The 14206-nt window shown below is 37.9% G+C and overlaps 1 pseudogene; it reads left to right on the top strand.

Annotated features, from left to right (window-relative positions):
• The first annotated feature begins 1673 nt into the window (after nucleotides 1-1673).
• LOC116862522 lies at nucleotides 1674-9219 on the top strand (annotated as a pseudogene).
• Nucleotides 9220-14206: the final 4987 nt, after the last annotated feature.

Raw genomic sequence — 14206 nt, forward strand, 5'->3', positions numbered from 1 at the left:
TAAGAGAGGGAGAAGGAAGCTTCCCTCAGAGTAGGGAGCCTGATTCAGGGCTCAATCCCAGCACCCCAGATCATGACCTGAGCCAAAGGCAGAAGATAAACTAACTGAGCCACACAAGGGCCCCTATTATTATCTATTCTTAAATGTCAAAATTTTATGTTTCATTTTTGTTCTTGTTTTCCTACTGATCAATTTTCTCCAACTTCTCTTTTGAAACTTTAAATGAATAAATATATATATATATATATATATATTTATATATATGTGACATATATATATATATTCTGATATATATGTCAGAACCAACAGAATATATATTCTGACATATATGTCAGAAGTATCTGACACCTTATTATCTGACACTTCCTTTTATATAAAACATAATATATGGACTGTATATTTAACAACTTCTAATAGTATCCTGAGCTTGTTTGCTGATAGTATTCCCTCTTCAGGAGAATGTCTCCACTCATTCTCATTAAAAAGATTCTCAAGATTACATTTCTCTTTTCCTTTTATATAAAGAAAGTTTTCTTAAAATTGTTTCTTCCTAAAGGTCCTGAACTATTTCTTCTCTTGTCTATTCACACCACTGCCTTCTCCAATTTTTATTAAATTTATAATGTATTTATCTCTTTATTATCATGTCATTTGGATTTTAAGACAGAGCAATGATAAATATATGTGCTTATACTCCACACTTATCTAGAGGTAGAAAGAGTTTAAATAGATATAAAGGAATAAAGAGGGCACATGATATGATGAGCACTGGGGGATATACACAACTAATGAATTATTGATATTGTAAAAAACTAATGATGCATTATACTTCGGATAATTGAATTTAAATAAAAAGAGGAATAAGTACAAAAAGATATCATAAAACAATGTTTAATGTTATGTAAATATCGAAAAACAGATGGACAGAACAGACATCTTTCAGGAGAGCTTGAGCATACAGGGAAGCAACAATGAAGTTGGATTATAGATTCCCAGAGAAAGGGTCTAATTTAATTTGAGCATTCAAAAGTTAGGTAAGGATGCAGAAGAAGATGTCTGTACATAAATTGTATTTGATAATACAGATTTATTATAGATTTCTGAAACAAGCAAATAATGACATTTGACATCCAAGGAGCTGTTGTGCTAAAATTTTAAGAACACAAAAAGGTAATCTAGATCTTCACATGATCTAATAAGCTACTACAGATTCAGAGAGAGTAGGGTTTAAATATAAAAGAAAAATACCCTAAGGGTAAAAAAAAATGTACTAATATGGGCCTATAATCTATGCATTTACATTGATATACTATGTATTCATTTAATTTCTAAATTCTGCTTTGATGATAAGTGAATTTATGTAAGGAAATACAATATTATATCCTAATGAAGTTATTATTAAAAGAAATATATTATTCTCACAGTCATAAATTTTTAGAAAGTATTTTGGCCTCAGATATTTGCCTCATCAAGGTTTTATCTATGAAGCAAAACTAAGGATTTTTTTTTTCAAAAAAAAAAAACCATTTAAAACCTGCAATGTTCAATGAATAAATCATGGTGTGACTAAAATAATGAGATAAAATAGTGTTCTGTATTTTATTAACTTACTATTATTATTTATTATTATTGCTATTGTGTCTGTTTTTAGAAAAAAACTGAATTGATGTCCCATGGAAAATTACATTCAAACTTTTATTGATTTCATATTACTGGAGTTGTTTCCATCTTCAAGAATTGGCCTGTTCTTCATTCTCATTGTTCTCATTTTCTTTTTTTTTAAATTAATTAAATAATTATTTTAATAAACATATAATGGACTTTTATCCCCAGGGGTACACGTCTGTGAATCACCAGGTTTACACACTTCACAGCACTCAGCATAGCACATACCCTCCCCAATGTCCATAACCACACCCCCCTCTCCCAAACCCCCTGCCCCCAGCAACCCTCAGTTTGTATTGTGAGATTAAGAGTCACTTATGGTTTGTCTCCCTCCCAAACCCATCTTGTTTCATTTATTCTTCTCCTACCCCCTTACCCCCATGTTGATCCCCACTTCCTCATATCAGGGAGATCATATGATAGTTATCTTTCTCTCATTGACTTATTTCGCTAAGCATGATACCTTCTAGTTCCATCCACGTTGTCGCAAATGGCAAGATTTCATTTCTTTTGATGGCTGCATAGTATTCCATTGTGTATATATACCACCTCTTCTTTATCCATTCATCTGTTGATGGACATCTAGGTTCTTTCCATAGTTTGGCTATTGTAGACATTGTTGCTATAAATATTAGGGTGCACGTGCCCCTTCGGATCACTACTTTTGTATTTTTAGGGTAAATACAAAGTAGTACAATTGCTGGGTTATAGGGTAGTTCTATTTTCAACATTTTGATGAAACTCCATGCTGTTTTCCAGAGTGGTTGCACCAGCTTGCATTCCCACCAACAGTGTAGGAGGTTTCCCCTTTCTCTGCATCCTCACCAGCATCTGTCATTTCTTGACTTGTTAATTTTAGCCATTCTGACTGGTGTGAGGTGGTATCTCATTGTGGTTTTGATCTGTATTTCCCTGATGCCGAGTGATGTGGAGAAATTTTCATGTGTCTGTTGGCCATCTGGATGTCTTCTTTGCAGAAATGTCTGTTCATGTCCTCTGCCCATTTCTTGATTGGATTATTTGTTCTTTGGGTGTTGAGTTTGCTAAGCTCTTTATAGATTTTGGATACTAGCCCTTTATCTCATATGTCATTTGCAAACATCTTCTCCCATTCTGTCAGTTGTCTTTTGGTTTTGTTGACTTTTTCCTTTGCTGTGCAAAAACTTTTGATCTTGATGAAGTCCCAATAGTTCATCTTTGCCCTTGCTTCCCTTGTCTTTGGCGATGTTCCTAGGAAGAAACTGCTGCGGCTGAGGTCGAAGAGGTTGCTGCCTGTGTTCTCCTCAAGGATTTTGATGGATTCCTTTCTCACATTGAGGTCCTTCATCCATTTTGAGTCTATTTTTGGGTGTGGTGTAAGGAAATGGTCCAATTTCATTTTTCTGCAAGTGGCTGTCCAATTTTCCCAACACCATTTATTGAAGAGGCTGTCTTTTTTCCATTGGACATTCTTTCCTGCTTTGTCGAAGATTAGTTGACCATAGAGTTGAGGGTCTATTTCCGGGCTCTCTATTCTGTTCCATTGATCTATGCGTCTGTTTTTGTGCCAGTACTATGCTGTCTTGATGATGACAGCTTTGTAATAGAGCTCAAAGTCCGGAATTGTGATGCCACCGACTTTGGCTTTGTTTTTCAATATTCCTTTGGCTATTCGAGGTCTTTTCTGGTTCCATATAAATTTTAGGATTATTTGTTCCATTTCTTTGAAAAAAATGGGTGGGATTTTGATAGTGATTGCATTCAATGTGTAGATTGCTTTAGGTAGCATAGACATTTTCACAATATGTGTTTCCCCAATCCAGGAGCATGGAACATTTTTCCATTTCTTTGTGTCTTCCTCAATTTCTTTCATGAGTACTTTGAAGTTTTCTGAGTACAGATTCTTTGCCTCTTTGGTTAGGTTTATTCCTAAGTATCTTATGGTTTTGGGTGCAATTGTAAATGGGATTCACTCCTTAATTTCTCTTTCTTCTGTCCTGTTGTTGGTGTAGAAAAATGCAACTGATTTCTGTGCATTGATTTTATATCCTGACAATTTATCGAATTCCTGTACAAGTTCTAGCAGTTTTGGAGTGGAGTCTTTTGGGTTTTCCATATACATTATCACATCATCTGTGAAGAGTGATAGTTTGGCTTCTTCTTTGCTGATTTGGATGCCTTTAATTTCCTTTTGTTGTCTGATTGCTGAGGCTAGGACTTCTAGTACTATGTTGAATAGCAGTGGTGATAATGGACATCCCTGCCATGTTCCTGAACTTCGCAGAAAAGCTCTCAGTTTTTCTCCATTGAGAATGATATTTGCAGTGGGTTTTTCATAGATGGCTTTGATAATATTGAGGTATGTGCACTCTATCCCTACACTCTAAAGAGTTTTGATCAGGAAGGGATGCTGTACTTTGTCAAATGCATTTTCAGCATCTATTGAGAGTATCATATGGTTCTTGTTCTTTCTTTTATTAATGTGTTGTATCACATTGATTGATTTGTGGATGTTGAACCAACCTTGCAGCCCTGGAATAAATCCCACTTGGTCGTGGTGAATAATCCTTTTAATGTACTGTTGAATCCTTTGGCTAGTATTTTGGTGAGAATTTTTGCATCTGTGTTCATCAAGGATATTGGTTTGTAGTTCTCTTTTTTGATGGTATCCCTGTCTGGTTTTGGGATCAAGGTGATGCTGGCCTCATAAAATTAGTTTGGAAGTTTTCCTTCCATTTCTATTTTTTGGAACAGTTTCAGGAGAATAGGAATTAGTTCTCCTTTAAATGTTTGGTAGAATTCCCCTGGAAAGCCGTCAGGCCCTGGTCTTTTTTTTGTTTGGAGATTTTTGATGACTGTTTCAATCTCCTTACTGGTTATGGGTCTGTTCAGGCTTTCTATTTCTTCCTGGTTCAGTTGTGGTAGTTTATATGTCTCTAGGAATGCATCCATTTCTTCCAGATTGTCAAATTTGTTCATGTAGATTTGCTCATAGTATGTTCTTATAATTGTCTGTATTTCTTTGGTGTTAGTTGTGATCTCCCCTCCTTCATTCATGATTTTATTTATTTGGGTCCTTTCTCTTTTATTTTTGATAAGTCTGGCCAAGGGTTTATCAATCTTATTAATTCTTTCAAAGAACCAGCTCATAGTTTTGTTGATTTGTTCTATTGTGTTTTGTTGTTGTTGTTGTTGTTGTTTCTATTTCATTGATTTCTGCTCTGATCTTTATGATTTCTCTTCTCCTGTTCGGTTTAGGGTTTCTTTCTTGTTCTTTCTCCAGCTCCTTTAGGTGTAGAGTTAGGTTTTGTACTGTAGACCTTTCTTGTTTCTTGAGAAAGGCTTGTACCACTATATATTTTCCTCTCAGGACTGCCCATGTTGTGTCCCACAGATTTTGAACTGTTGTGTCTTCATTATCATTTGTTTCCATGAATTTTTTCAATTCTTCTTTAATTTCCTAGTTGACCCATTCATTCTTTAGAAGGATGTTGTTTAGTCTCCATGTATTTAGGTTCTTTCCAAATTTTCTCTTGTGATTGAGTTCTAGTTTCAGAGCATTGTGGTCAGAAATATGCAGGGAATGATTCCAATCTTTTGATACCAGTTGAGACCTGATTTAGGACCCAGGATGTGATCTATTTTGGAGAATGTTCCATGTGCACTAGAGAAGAATGTGTATTCTGTTGCTTTGGGATGGAATGTTCTGAATATATCTGTGATGTCCATCTGGTCCAGTGTGTCCTTTAAGGCCTTTATTTCCTTGTTGATCTTTTGCTTGGATGATCTGTCCATTTAAGTGAGGGGAGTGTTGAAGTCCCCTACTATTATTGTATTATTGTTGATGTGTTTCTTTGATTTTGTTATTAATTGGTTTATATAGTTGGTTGCTCCCATATTAAGGGCATAGATATTTAAAATTGTTAGATATTCCTGTTGGACAGATCCTTTGAGTATGATATAGTGTCCTTACTTATCTCCTATTATAGTGTTTGGCTTTAAACCTATTTGATCTGATATAAGGATTGCCAACCCTTCTTTCTTCTGATGTCCATTAGCATGGTAATTTTTTCCACCCCCTCACTTTAAATCTGGAGGTGTCTTCAGGTCTAAAATGAGTTTCTTGTAGGCAACATAGAGATGGGTTTTGTTTTTTTATCCATTCTGATACCCTGTGTCTTTTGATTGGGGCCTTTAGCCCATTAACATTCAGGGTAACTATTGAGAGATATTAATTTAGTGCCATTGTATTGCCTGGAAGGTGACTGTTACTGTATATTGGCTCTATTCCTTTCTGATCTACTACTTTTAAGGTCTCTCTTTGCTTAGAGGACCCCTTTCAATTTGAGTGTCACAGAGCTTGCAGGTATTAGAACAGGGAAGCGAGCTACAGAGACGAGCCGAGGAGTGAGTTCTCAGCTTGGGGTTACCTTGAACCGGTCGCAGGCTGGGTGAGCATGCAGCATGGCTGGAGGCCAGGGAGACAGGAGTGATTGGGCACTATTCTCTGAGGGCGCACTGAGGAGTGGGGCCCCGAGCCCTCGGGTCCTCTAGGCCAGAGACTGGGAGGCCGCTCTTTTCATTCCTGTCCTCTGGAGCTCTACAGAAAGCATTCAGGGAACAAAAGCTCCCGAAAGCAAACCCGAGCAGATTACTCAGCCTGGCCTGGTGTAAGGGAGGTGCAATTCCGCCTGGGTCAAAGACAATTGAGAATCACTACAACAGGCCCTTCCCCCAGAAGATCAACAAGAAATCCAACCAGGACCAAGTTCACCTACCAAGGAGTGCAGGTTCAATACCACGGAGAGCAGCAGAATTCCAGAGGAGAAGAAAGCAAAGTATGGAACTCATGGCTTTATCTCCATGATTCTTTAGTCTTGCAGTTAATTTATTTTTTTCAATTTTTTTCTTCTTCTGCTAAATTTTTTAACTTTTACCTTTTCTTTTTTAACTTTTTTAACTAATTTATCTAATATATATATATATTTACTTTTTTATATTTTTTATTTATATGTTTTCTTTTTTTTTAATTCTTTTTTTTCTGAACCTCTTTTTATCCCCTTTCTCCCCCCGACAATTTGGGGTCTCTTCTGATTTGGTTAAAGTGTATTTTCCTGAGGTCTTTGCCACCCTTTCAGTATTTTACTTGCTCCTTCATATACTCTTAACTGGACAAAATGACAAGGTGGCAAAACTCAAAACAAAACAAAAAAAAGAACAAGAGGCAGTACCAAAGGCTAGGGATCTAATCAATACAGACATTGTTAGTATGTCAGATCTAGAGTTCAGAACGACGATTCTCAAGATTCTAGCCATGCTCAAAAAAGGCATGGAAGATATTAGAGAAACCCTCTCGGGAGATATAAAAGCCCTTTCTGGAGAAATAAAAGAACTAAAATCTAACCAAGATGAAATTAAAAAAAGCGATTAATGAGGTGCAATGAAAAATGGAGGCTCTCGCTGCTAGGATAAATGAGGCAGAAGAAAGAATTAGTGATATAGAAGACCAAATGACAGAGAATAAAGAAGCTGAGCAAAAGAGGGACAAACAGCTACTGGAACAGGAGGGGAGAATTCGAGAAATAAGTGACACCATAAGATGAAACAACATTATAATAATTGGAATTCCAGAATAAGAAAGAGAGAGGGGAGCAGAAGGTATATTGGAGAGAATTTTTGTAGAGAATTTGCCTAATATGGCAAAGGGAATTAGCATCAAAATCCAGGAGGAGCAGAGAACTCCCATCAAATTTAAAAAGAATAGGTCCACACCCCATCACCTAATAGTAAAATTTACAAGTCTTAGTGACAAAGAGAAAATCCTAAAAGCAGCCCCGGAAAAGAAGTCTGTAACATACAGTGGTAAAAATATTAGATTGGCAGCCGACTTATCCACAGAGACCTGGCAGGACAGAAAGAGCTGGCATGATATATTCAGAGCACTAAATGAGAAAAACATGTAGCCAAGAATACTATATCCAGCTAGGCTATCATTGAAAATAGAAGGAGAGATTAAAAGCTTCCAGGACAAACAAAAACTGAAAGAATTTGCAAACACCAAACCAGCTCTACAGAAAATTGTGATTGAGTTCTAGCTTCAGAGCATTGAGCTCCAGAGGACAGGAATGAAAAGAGCGGCCTCCCAGTCTCTGGCCTAGAGGACCCGAGGGCTCGGGGCCCCACTCCTCAGTGCGCCCTCAGAGAATAGTGCCCAATCACTCCTGTCTCCCTGGCCTCCAGCCATGCTGCATGCTCACCCAGCCTGCGACCGGTTCAAGGTAACCCCAAGCTGAGAACTCACTCCTCGGCTCGTCTCTGTAGCTCGCTTCCCTGTTCTAATACCTGCAAGCTCTGTGACACTCAGATACCCCCGATCTTTCTGTGAGTCCCTGTAGAACCTGGGTCCACGCTGACCCTGCGTGGGCTTCACCCTGGTTTAGCCTCTGGAGCAATGTCCCTCAGCGGAACAGACTTTTAAAAGTCCTGATTTAGTGCTCCTTTGCTCCACTGCTTGCCGGGAGCCGGCCCCTCCCGCCTCGGTCTATCTTCCTGTCGCTTTGGACTCACTTCTCCACCAGGACTACCTTTCAGAAAGTGGTTGATTTTCTGTTTCTGGAATTGCTGTTCTTCTTCTCTTCAATCTTTGCAATGTTTAGGTAATCTATCTAACTGATCTCCTGCTACCTGATGTAGTCTCAGCCTGCTACATCTCCGCCATCATGTTCTGTTCTTATTTTCTTAATGGCTCTTTTTGGCAACCTGTACATTATCATCCTCATCCTATGTGGACACCCATATCCACACACCCATGTATTTTATATTTAGTCAACTTTCCCTCATGGACACCAACTACATCTCCACAATTGTCCCCAAAATGGCATCCAATTAACTTCTTGGAAACAAGTTTATTTCTTTTATTGGGTGTGGGATTCAGAGCTTCTTCTTCTTGACTTTATCTGGTGGAGAAGGATTACTATTGGCCTCTATGGCCTATGATCATTACGTGGCTTTTGCTTTCCTCTCCACTATGCCATTTGTATGGACAAAAGAGTATGAGTGTTGATGATAACAGGATCTTGGATAATGGGCTCAGTCAACTCCTGTCTTCACACTTCATACATTCTACATATCCCTTATTGCCAGTCTAGAGAGATCAACCACTTCTTCTGTGATGTTCTAGCCATGGTCAATGTGACCTGCATGGATACCTGGGTTTATGAGTACACAGTGTGTGTGAGCACCACACTCTACCTTATGTTTCCTTTCATTGGTACTGCATGCTCCTATGGCTGGATCCTCGATGCCATCTGCCACATGCAATCAAAAAAGGGGAGGACGAAGGCCTATTCAATCTGCAGAACCCACCTCACTGTGGTCACTTTCTAGTATGCATCCTTTGTTTATACTTATCGACACCCTAGAGCCCTCTGATCACCAACAGAGAACACGATTCTTGCTGTCGTCTACACCATACTGACCCCAGTGCTGAACCCTATCATATACAGCTTGAGAAACAAGGAAGTGATGGGGGCTCTGAGACGACTGATTCAGAGAATCCAAACCGTGAAAATGTAGACAATATACATTAGTTCCAAAGCTTCAGTTACATGTCAATTCAGCTGTGTGCCATTGTGAAGAAATATATATATATATATATATATATATATATATATATAGCCTTGAGTGAAAGAACTTAATATAGAGGTTTAAATAAATTGAGGTTGTCCATATATATATTTTTTTATTCTAAGGCCTACTTGTGTTTTCTTTGTGATATTTTTTCTACATATATAAAAAGGAATACATTTTCCACTAACTTGTGGGCAGAAATATTTTACTAAGATTTCATTTCTTTGGATATATACCCAGAAGTGGGAGTGCTGGATCATATGGTAGTTCTATTTTCAATTTTTTTTTTTTTTTTGAGGAGCATCCATACCATTTTCCATAATGACTGTGTCGATTAACATTCCATCAATAGTGGGAGAGACTTAAAAATATGTAAATGGATATTTCATAACTATGTAGATTAAGCATATTGTTTTTAACAGAGCATTGCTAATTAAAAGCTTGACATATAGAATGATATTTGGTTATAACTTGCTTCTCCCCAAATTTAAGTTAAGTGGAATTTTCTCAACACAATTACCTTAGTGATGTCAAATTAGTATAGGAAAACATAATAGTTGCTTCTTGTTGAAAGACTTGTCTCATTTAACTACAGGACTTTGAAATTTGAAAAATGTGAAAAAATGTAAAAGAAAATAAAGACAATATGAAAAAGGAAAAAAAAAGACAAATGCGGGGCACCTGTGTGACTCAGTCATTAAGCACCTGTCTTTGGCTCAAGTCAGGATCCCAGGGTACTGGGATTGAGCCCTTCATCAGGCTCCCTGCTTGGCAGGGAGTCTGTTTTTCCCTTCCTCACCCCCCCATTTATGTTCCCTGTCTCACTCTCTCTCTCTGTCAAATAAATAAAAAAACTCCAAAAAGAAAAGAAAAGAAAAATGCACCACAATGGCCAAATACCTAAAAATAATTTCATATACTGTGAGGGACACAGAGAAACATTTCAGACAAAATGGTGAACCAATTAGACATTTACAAGTGAATATAAGCATTTTGTTCTTTCAGTGCAGTGAACTAATCAATTTTATTTAATTCTCAATTTTTTTTCCTCTTGAGTACTTTATAATCTCTTTCCTTCAGTCACTGAATCATTGCCTTACTCCACATCCTCATCCTCTCTCTTTATCTCTATTTTTAAAATATTTATTTATTTATTTATTTGAGAGTGAGTGAGAGCATACATGGGGGAGGGGCAGAAGGAGAGGGAGAGAGACTCTCCGGCAGACTCCCTGCTGAGCACAGAGCTCCACATAGTGCTTGATCCCAGAAATCTGAGATCATGACCTGAGCCAAAATCAAGAGTGGGACACTTAACTCATTGAGCCATTCAGGAAGCCTAGTCTTCATCCTCTCTTTATTGGAGTATTTTTTAGCAATACTTCCCAACTGAATCAGAACAGGATTTGGAATCTTATATTATCAGCTAGAGTTCCTAAATGGAAAGAGACATATTTATTTAGTCTAATTTTAACAAATAATGTAATTTTAAAAATGTTTGAAAGACTTACAGAGTCTCTAAATATGGAGGTAAATCATGTCTGAAAACTGTGCAACAGAAAAAAAAAAAAAAAAGAAAGGAAAGGAAAAAAATGTCCAACAAGAACCTGAGAATGAGTCCTGTAAGGATACTACCATTACCTGTTTTGGGTACCATTTGAGACTCAGAACTATGTGATGGATTCCCCTGAAGATTTTATGAATTTATTTTCATTTCATTCATTTTCATTTAGAGGTTGTGCACCTTCTCTCTCTCTCTCTCTCTCTCTCTCTCTATTTTGGTTTGTAGAGTAACCCATTCCCAAGATAGAGTGTTCAAAAAGAAAATCTAATATACAGTGTAGATATATGTCTTAGCTATAGCTATAAGTCTGGTAGAGAAGTGAATATTTGACTTCTATTACAGATATTGAAACCTTTGCTCCTTAAAAAATGTCAAAAGAGAGTTCATAAAAAGAAATAATTATAAACGGGGTTGTAGAATTTCTGCTTAACACTTAAGGAGTCATGTGACCCTTTATTCACAGGGGCCATTATGTGTGAGATATATTTATTTGTGATAAATTTGTATTAGGTACAATGTGTGGAAAATAGACTTGAGGATTGAAAAAAGTAAATATTTGGATTCTTAGAGTCAAGATGGCAGAGAAGTAGCAGAATGAGACGATAACAGGTAGCAGGAGATCAGCTAGGTAGCTTATCAAACCATTGTGAACACCTACAAATCCAACAGGAGATCAAAGAGAAGAAGAGCAACAATTGTAGAAACAGAAATTCGACCACTTTCTGAAAGGTAGGACCAGCGGAGAAGCAAATCCAAAGCGATGGGAAGATAGACCACAGGGGGAGGGGCCAGATCCCGGCAAGCAGCAGAACAATGGAGCACAAAATCAGGACTTTTAAAAGTCTGCCCCACTGAGGGACATCACTCCAGAGGTTAAACCGGGGTGAAGCCCATGCTGTGTCAGCATGGCCCCAGGTCCCGTGGGGTCACAGAAGGATCAGGGGTGTCTAGGTGTCACAGAGCTTGTAGGTATTAGAGCAGGGAAGCCGGCTACAGAGACAGAGCCGAGGAGTGAGCTCTCAACTCAGGGTTACCTTGAACTGGTCACAGGCTGGGTGAGCTCGGAGCACAGCTGGAGAACAGGGAGACAGGACTGATTGAGCGGTTTTCTCTGAGGGAGCAATGAAGAGTGGGGCCCTGAGCTCTCCCCTCCTCTGGGCCAGAGAATGGGAGGCCGCCATTTTCATTCCCATCCTCCGGAACTCTATGGAAAGCATTTAGGGAACAAAACCTTCTGAAAATGAACCCGACTGGATTACTTAGCATGGCCGCTGGTAAGTGCTGTGCAATTCCACCTCAAGCAAATACACTTGAGAATCACTACAACAGGCCTCTCCCCCAGAAGATCAACAAGAAATCCAGTCAAGACCAAGTTCACTTACCAAGGAGAACAGCAGAATTCCAGAGGAGGAGAAAACATAACATGGAATTCATGGCTTTCTCCCCATGATTATTTAGTCTTGCAATTAATTAATTTTTCTTAAATTTTTTTTCTTCTGCTAATTTTTTAAACTTTTACCCTTTCTTCCTTTAATGTTTTTTAACTAGTTTATCTTAACAATATCTTTCATAAAAAATAATAATAATCTTTTTTGAACCTTCATTATTATAGTCATATTTTATCCTTCATTGTATCTCACTTTATTTTTTTTTTTTCTATACACGCTGGGTTTTTCATCTAAAAAAATAGGGGAACAACTTTTTCTAATAGACCAAAATATACCCTAAATCTAGCTGTTCTAGTCTCCAGCCTGAGCAAATTCTCTCCACTTTCTTTTTCTTTATTCACCCAACCAACTTATTTACCAACTCCTTTTTTAGAAATTAAAAAATAAATATTTTCAACTTTTTAGGCATATTCCAACCGTTCATTGTGCTTACCTGATATATGATTTTCATTCTTTAAAATTTTGGGAGGTAGTTTCTTCTAAGAGACCAAAACACTCCCAAAATTAAGTGGGTGACCCTGTTCTAGTCACCAGTCAAGTATTTATTCTTCATTATATTTTTTTCTTTATTTGTTTTCTTTTTTTAACTTTTTTCTTTTTTTATGAACTTCTTTTTATCCCCTTTCTCCATCCCACAAATTGGGGTCTCTTCTGATTTGGTGAAAGCACATTTTCCTGGGGTCTTTGCCACCATTTTATTATTTTATTTGCTCCTTCATATATACTTTTTTTTAACTTTTTGTTTTTTCGGCATAACAGTATTCATTATTTTGCACCATACCCAGTCCTCCATGCAATCTGTGACCTCTCCAATACCCCCACCTGGATCCCCCAACATCCCAACCCCCGCCCCTTCAAAACCCTAAGATTGTTTTTCAGAGTCCATAGTCTCTCATGGTTCACCTCCCATTCCAATTTCCCTCAACTCCCTTCTCCTCTCCATCTCCCTTTGTCCTCCATGCTATTGTTATGCTCCACAAATAAGTGAAACCATATGATAATTGACTCTCTCTGCTTGACTTATTTCACTCAGCATAATCACTTCCACTCCCGTCCACGTTGCCTGAAAAGTTGGGTATTCCTCCTTTCTGATGGAGGCATAATACTCCATAGTGTATATGGACCACATCTTCCTTATCCATTCGTCCGTTGAAGGGCATCTTGGTTCTTTCCACAGTTTGGCGACTGTGGCCATTGCTGCTATAAACATTGGGGTACAGATGGCCCTTATTTTCACTACATCAGTATCTTTGGGGTAAATACCCAGGAGTGCAAGGGCAGGGTCATAAGGAAGCTCTGTTTTTAATTTCTTGAGGAATCTCCACACTGTTCTCCAAAGAGGCTGCACCAACTTGCATTCCCACCAACAGTGTAAGAGGGTTCCCCTTTCTCCACATCCCTTCCAACACATGTTGTTTCCTGTCTTGCTCATTTTGGCTATTCTAAGTGGTGTAAGGAGGTATCTCAATGTGGTTTTCATTTGAATCTCCCTGATGGCTAGTGATGATGAACATTTTTTCATGTGTCTGATAGCCATTTGTATGTCTTCATTGGAGAAGTGTCTGTTCATATCTTCTGCCCATTTTTTGATATGATTGTCTGTTTTGTATGTGTTGAGTTTCAGGAGTTCTTTATAGATCCTGGGTATCAACCTTTTGTCTGTACTGTCATTTGCAAATATCTTATCCCATTCCGTGGGTTGCCTCTTTGTTTTTTTGACTGTTTCCTTTGCTGTGCAGAAGCTTTTGATCTTGATGAAGTCCCAAAAGTTCATCTTCGCTTTTGTTTCCTTTGCCTTGGAGACATATCTTGAAAGAAGTTGCTGTGGGTGATATCGAAGAGGTTACTGCCTATGTTCTCCTCTAGGATTCTGATAGATTCCTATCTCACATTGAGGTCTTTTATCCATTTTGAGTTTATCTTT

Source organism: Lontra canadensis, unplaced genomic scaffold (genome assembly GCF_010015895.1).
Source record: "Lontra canadensis isolate GAN:19392208 unplaced genomic scaffold, GSC_riverotter_1.0 scaffold251, whole genome shotgun sequence".
Taxonomy (NCBI): domain Eukaryota; kingdom Metazoa; phylum Chordata; class Mammalia; order Carnivora; family Mustelidae; genus Lontra; species Lontra canadensis.